This window comes from Meleagris gallopavo, chromosome 8 (genome assembly GCF_000146605.3).
Source record: "Meleagris gallopavo isolate NT-WF06-2002-E0010 breed Aviagen turkey brand Nicholas breeding stock chromosome 8, Turkey_5.1, whole genome shotgun sequence".
Lineage (NCBI taxonomy): Eukaryota > Metazoa > Chordata > Aves > Galliformes > Phasianidae > Meleagris > Meleagris gallopavo.
In genome coordinates, this window is record NC_015018.2 from 4792550 (window position 1) to 4798915 (window position 6366).

A 6366-nucleotide genomic window follows, 5' to 3' on the forward strand; every position below is an offset into this window, starting at 1 on the left:
CCCATAGTCCGCCACAGACAGGGCTGTCCCCCACTTGATCGGACCACCTGGAGCCCCTTCCGACCCGACCTCAAACGCCTCTGGAGATGGGGCCGTCGTGACTGCTCTGGGCGTCACGTGCCGGCGCCTCAGCACCCTGAGTACAATATTCCTGCCTCCTCACGTGTCACCTAAATCTCCTCTCTGTTAGTTTAAAGCCATTCCACCTCGTCCCATCACTATCAGGCTGTAGCAAAAATGCTCAGTCACAGCCTGAAGTGACGACCGAGCACCTGGAGGGAAGCCGGGGCCAACCCGGGGAAGCTCAGGTGCACATAACGCAGTCAAGGACAGGAAGGGGTGGATCCAGGATCCGCCCCTCACAGACCTCATTTAAGGGCTGGCGGTGGAGGCGCAAGCACTTTGCCAGAACTATCTGCCTATGGGAGGCTTTTGGAAGGTAAGCTGTTTTTCTTTCTTTTGTTTCTGCATCCATGCCAGTTTCTACATTTGGGCTCGTCCTTGTTCCTGCAGGTTAGAGCTTTGCCCTGCTGTTACCGCTGTACTTAATAGTTTGCTGTAGCATTGCACAGACCATGTAACAAGTCTGTGTCTCTCCTGTTTACCGGCTTGCTTCAAGCACTAGAAGGCTGCAATGAGGCCTTCGCTTCTCCGAGATAAGCAGATCCAATTCCCTCATTTTTTCCCACTAGGAGAGGCGCTGTAACCCTTTGCTCACTACTGCGGCCTTTCTCTGGACCAGCAGCTCTGCATTATTCTCATTCTCACGCTGATGGGTCCAGGGCAGGGCACACCGTTCTGGGTGGGTCCACGTCAGGGCAGAACAAAGAGGCACCGTCATCTCCCTCACCCTTCTGGCTGCTTCTCTTTTGATGCAGCCCAGGATACGGTTGGCTTTCTGGGCTGTAAGTATGCGCTGTTGGCTCACATTCAGCATTCAGTTCTCCGGAACCCTCGCGTTCTTCTCCACGTGGCTGCACTCCCTGAGTCCTTCTCCTGGTCTGTACTGCATCTCAGAAGGCCCCGACCCAAGCGTGCCGCTCGGCTGCAAGGAACCTCGAAAGGTTCACGTGGGCGCGCTTTTCAGGTTTGCTTAGATTCCTCACGATGGCATCTGTTTCTTCTATCTTATCAACAGCACCACTGAGCTCGGTGTCATTAGTGAACACGTGTCACGTGTGCTCAATCCTCTTATTCCTGTCATTAGATATGACATTGTAGAGCACTGGACTGTAGACTGACCCCCAGGGGACACAGTACCCCATCACTGGCCCCCGTGGGGTAAATAATTTAAAATTAAGACTTCTCAGAGGAGAGAATGTACTGCAGGGTTAATGACTTGGGCCTCCGAGAAAGTGTGTTTTCCTAGTTTTTTCTTTTAAATATGTGAAGTACTTGGAGTATTACCATTGCAAACTTACATCTGGAAATCAGATGGGTTGGAAACCAGTTAGTTTCTGAAGATGTGGCCATTGAATGTCTTTTTAAAAGTAGACAACCGCCCCATCTGGGATCCGAGCAAATTCTTCCCGTGTCTTTTCTAGGAGACATCTCAGATTTGACCTCCTATCTCCAGGTAAATAATTGTGAAGAGGGTTCAGCGAGTCTGACAAGGACTTTAGCCTCGGGCTTTATTGTTTTATAATCTTACTTGATCGGACTACCATTAGAAACAGAACAGTAAAAAAAGCCTGTCAGCCTGACCATCTTCACAGCCATCTTCCCTGGCAGTACTGACTGGCGAGCGCAGTTTTAGTCCTCAGAACTTGTCGGACCCGTTCTCGTCCGCTTTTGCTAGCCTCCCAGGCTCCCCTCTGCAAAGTGGTTCTGTCGAACTTCTCCGAGGCCGGTGTAGGTAGTTTAAACAGCTTTAGTATAAGCAGTAAGATTTACAAGACTGCAAGGGAACTGCAGAGTCAGGGCCCGAACTGCTAATTGAGCACCTGGGAAAAGAGACGGTCTCGGAAGCACAGGCGGAAGCAATTGACTCGATTGAAGGGAAGGGGTGGAAGCGGGCTCCACCCCTCTTAGACCTCACTTAAGGGCCATCTGCCACTAAGGAAGGATCTTTTGCCAGAGGTCCTTGCCCGAGATCCCTCCTCTGTGCTATTTTTCTGCGATGTTTGCAGATGTTTGGAGACGGGTGAGCATTCTTTATTTTGTAATATCATCTGCTGGTGCTGTTACTATGATGATATTTGAAGCCTTTCTCTTTAATCCTGCGTTTACCTACCTCTATAGTAGGATTTTGATGGGTTGAGTGCTTAAGAACCTACAGACTGCTGAGAACGGTTATACTGGATAAAGAAGTATAGAAGACCTCCTTCCTCTTGTCCTTGTAGGGCTTATTTTTTAATTTCTTTTCAAATGAGAAAAAACAACCCTTAGTTTGACTTTCTTTGCGTAGGTTTGGGGGCAGGGATTTATCTTCTGAGCTTGGCGAGTTGAACTGATGCGGAAGGGAGGTTGCTACGGAAAAGATTACCGCACGTGAGCATGGAAACTGGAGAAGGGGAGAGCTCCCGTGCGTTGCGACAAGGGGTAGGTGCTCAGAGTGAGCAAGTTAAGCGCCAAGGTCAGAGTGTTGAGTCCGCTTTCGGTCAAATGCCATTCATTGTTGTCAAGTCCATGTGAATTAAGGATTAGGGCTTTTATTTCTGATTTATCATACATATTAGGAAAAACAGTGAATCGCTTTTTCTCTTGACTGATGGAGGAATACATTAGTACAGCCTGGGTTTTTAGTTAAGCAGAGGGTAAGGAGAGTTTGTATTTCTGTTTGTAAGGAAAGAAAGACATAAAGATTGGTATGTATGTATGTTGGAAGCTCTTTTCTGAACGTGTGCGCCCAGGAGAACTTACAAATCAAGGGAAGGGTTTTTTGGTGGCTTTAGTCTTTAGTAGCTGCAAACCACTGAGTTCTCACTTGGCAGGTCAGGGTGTTAACAGTAGAATACACACTGATGTTACTATCCAGACAGCATGAATAGTAGAGCGACTTGGAGTGGTTAAAATCAAGAGTTGGGTGGGAAGAAAGTTGGGTGGGAAGAAGTCTTTACTCATCAGCTGTAAACTTACCACTGATTCAAGACCAATACTTTTATGTGCCTGTATTATTAAGGGGATCCTTCCGTTAACACAATGACTCAGGCTCTTAGAGAAGAGGCTCTGAGCATCTGTTAGAATAAGCGAGAGGGGAAGAGGCTGGTAGATGGGCGCCAGCCATGCCCCAGGGCTTCATTTCTGGGGCAAGCTCTTGTGGGTATTTCTATGAATGATGGGGACATGCGACTTTATTGCATATTAAGTACATTTGCTGATGATGCTCAGTTAGGAAGAGCTGTGGTCGGCTCGCGGGTGGGAAGGCTTTGTAGCTTGATCTCAGTGCAGCAGCAGGTTATGCCATTGCCAAGCGAGCGAGGTTTGATGTGAGGCCAACTCTGGTTCCATAATGCAGACACGGAGGCGAGAGCGCTGCCCTGCCAAAAGGAATCAGGGGGTTGCAGTTGATGGCAGCTTGAACTGGAATCAGCAGCACACCCCAGCAGCCGACAGGCCTACAGTACCCCAGGGTGCTTCAGACCCAGCACTACCCACTAAATAACAGAAGGGACCATCCCATTCCGCAGCGGTACAGCCTCACTGCGAAGACCCTGCATGGTTTGGGCGTCACAGTGTAAAAAACAGAGCTCGCAGAAAGCACGCAAGGAGGGGCTCAGACTCCTCCTCTGCAACTATCTCAAAGCTGGAGGTAGGGGAGGCTCTGCTTCTTTTCTCAGGTAGCTAGCAATGGGATGAAGGGAATAGCCTGAAGCTAGATCAGAGGAGCTTCGGGGCAGAGATGCAGAAAAGATTTTCTAAGAGGAGATGGGTGAGCTATCCTGGGGTGCTGACTCTGACTCCAGAGAAAACCTGAGGCATTCAAGAAAAGAGCAGGCATTGCACCGAGTTTCACTGTTCAGCAGTTTAGCAGCGACATGTTGATACAAAGAGGATGAGGGGGTTAGAGGGCAAGCTTTACAAGAAGCCACCACGGTCCCTCAGTTTGTCAAGCCCCGAGGCCAAAGGGAGGCTTAAGGGTAGCCACAGCTCCTCGAAGGGGCCATCTCCGCATCGTAGATATAACCTAAGGGAACCCCACAGAGCTGCACACGCAGACTGTCACACAGGAGGTAATGACACATTTCTTCAGCAGAGGGCAGTCAGACAGCAGAACGGGCTCCCCCGAGGCACCAGTCACTACCTCTAGCTGACCGCGTTCGAGAAGCGTTCAGACCGTGTTTTCAGACACGGCCTTTGAAGTCTTGAGCTGCCTGGCAGGCTCCTTCCGTTTCTCTAAGCAGAAAGAAACAGACAATTTGAGTTTGTACAGTCATTTCTTCCTAAGGGTCTCCTCTCAGAAATACGCATTTGAGACATTCCTCTGGAAAAAAAGAGAAGACCTTTATTACACTTACCATCAGGTCCCTGCCAACCCCGTCTTCAACTAGCAAGTAAAGTAACCTGCAAAGTCACTGTAATGCTGTTTAACTCCTCAGCAAAGTAGCATCGTATTTAAGTCAGCGATATCCATTTTCTATTCTGAATTATCTACTGATTTTGCTTTAACGGTAGCGGAATTGGATTATTAGTTAGAAGCAAAGCCAATTAATAATTGCAGACTACTGCATAAACACTATACATACAAACATTTAATGCTAAGGCAGAGCCTCAACACCATTCCATTTGTTTTGCTAACGAGAAAAAACACAGCACTTCTGCATTAGAGCTCAGTCTCAGTTTGGAACAAAGGTTCACAGGAATAAGTTACCAAGATTTAAGGCAAAGGGTTTCCCATTAGTAGTGTTAGCTAGAGTTACATAGGGAGAAACCTGAGAATTTTCAGCAAACCCACCTCAAAACAAAAAGCACAAATTTTTTTTTTTTGCAAGACAGTCAACACCGCTCTGCTCTCAGGACAGCGCACTCTTCCAGCTTGGAAGCTCCACTGAATTCAAGAAATACTTCTCTCCAGACATTCAGCCGCAACGATACAAACACTGCCAATGTACTCAGCAATTTCATTTGGTGAGTAAACAAAGTCTGATGCATCGTACTTCTGCAGTAGATAGCTTGACAGTGTTATCAATATAAGCCCCACTGAACTCTTTCTGCAGAATGTCTTAAGTAGCCTATTGCACAAGGATCTTTTCCTCTCCTCATGCGCTCTCCGAGATAAATAACCTAACATCAGCAGCCAGGGAATAAGGCTCAAGCGCAGAAATAACCAGCGCATCCTCATTTTTGCAGTAAGCAAGTGTTTTCTTTTTCTTTTTTGTTTACATCAGAGATAGACGGGCATCCACTTCCCCAGAAATACTATAGCTAGACCACAGCTAGCCAAGCCTAGCCATTTCATTTAAGTGCAGGCTCTCTTAGGCATCCCAGACAGTTCTCCCATACAACACGGAACGCTCACGCACCCTTGGTAGCGACAGCTTTTTGGTAAGACCATTTTGAGCCAATACTTTTTCAGTAAAACAGACACGTGGCAAACTTCTCATCCTGCAGAAGCAGGCTTAGGAATATTCCAGGGGAATACACAGAAATGAGGAGGACAGAGTTAGGCCTAGATGTTGTCCTCTACAGTTGTGCTTCAGCAATACAAGAAAGCAAAAGATACCTCTCTTAAACAAGGAGCGCTAGTTTTTCCACTATTTAAGTTCAGAAGCATTTAAGTTTGTCTGCCCACAGATTCAAATTGGCCCCTTTTTTCCAGGGCACGCTCTTAAATACTTAGCACGAATAAGGCTTTGCTCAAACAGATTTTTTTTATATATGTAAAAGAGCGTCAAGTTCAGATACAAATAAGCATTGGCCCTGTTTTTTCAGAAGAGGAGCCTTCAGGAGGATTTATTTTCCTGTTAGACCGCCTCATTCTCCAGGAAGAACTGGCAGAACTCAGAGAGCAGAGCAGCAACTTTCCTCCTTTCCAAGCACATCATTCTGCTTTGGTTGATACCAAAAGCCACCCAGAGCACACAGAAGACATGCTCAGACAGAAACCGCAGGCACGCTTCACCTCCAGACACTTATTCAAGTTCTCTTTTAAAAGAACCACCCTCCTCTACTCTCCAAGGCACAGTAAGCAACTACACAGAGCAAGCAACATCTTAAGTCACAGAGCTGGAATTCTTTGTTTTACCTAACATTGTAATTAACCTTTTCTCTTTCCACAGAACAGAGAACCCAGCTCTTCCCCGCTTTATCTCCTTCCTTACAGCCCAGGAACCCCAGCACAACAAAGCCATCACACAGAGGAGCCACTCAGGCACACAGAGAAGAGACCCCTTCACCAGAAGCAGCTCCCCCCCACACCCCCACTCA

General features: G+C 47.4%; 2 long non-coding RNA genes across 9 annotated transcripts in view; one reads left to right on the forward strand and one right to left on the reverse strand.

Moving 5' to 3' along the window:
• The first annotated feature begins 393 nt into the window (after nucleotides 1–393).
• Nucleotides 394–6360, forward strand: LOC109368734. 2 transcript variants are annotated; one of them, XR_002116991.2, is made up of 5 exons: nucleotides 394–439; nucleotides 2408–2541; nucleotides 4932–5067; nucleotides 5872–6123; nucleotides 6219–6360. It is a non-coding gene; the product is annotated as an uncharacterized LOC109368734 (long non-coding RNA). The 2 variants fall into 2 exon arrangements; XR_004160447.1 differs by having other exon boundaries at nucleotides 4936–5067.
• LOC104911880 overlaps nucleotides 2540–6366 on the reverse strand; it is a 6331-nt gene continuing 2504 nt past the window's right edge. For 6 of the 7 annotated variants that reach the window (XR_004160446.1, XR_004160443.1, XR_004160442.1 and 3 more), the window contains one exon: nucleotides 2540–4335. This is a non-coding gene — a long non-coding RNA (uncharacterized LOC104911880). The remainder of the gene's footprint in view (nucleotides 4336–6366) is intronic. The other variant, XR_004160444.1, reaches the window with a different exon arrangement.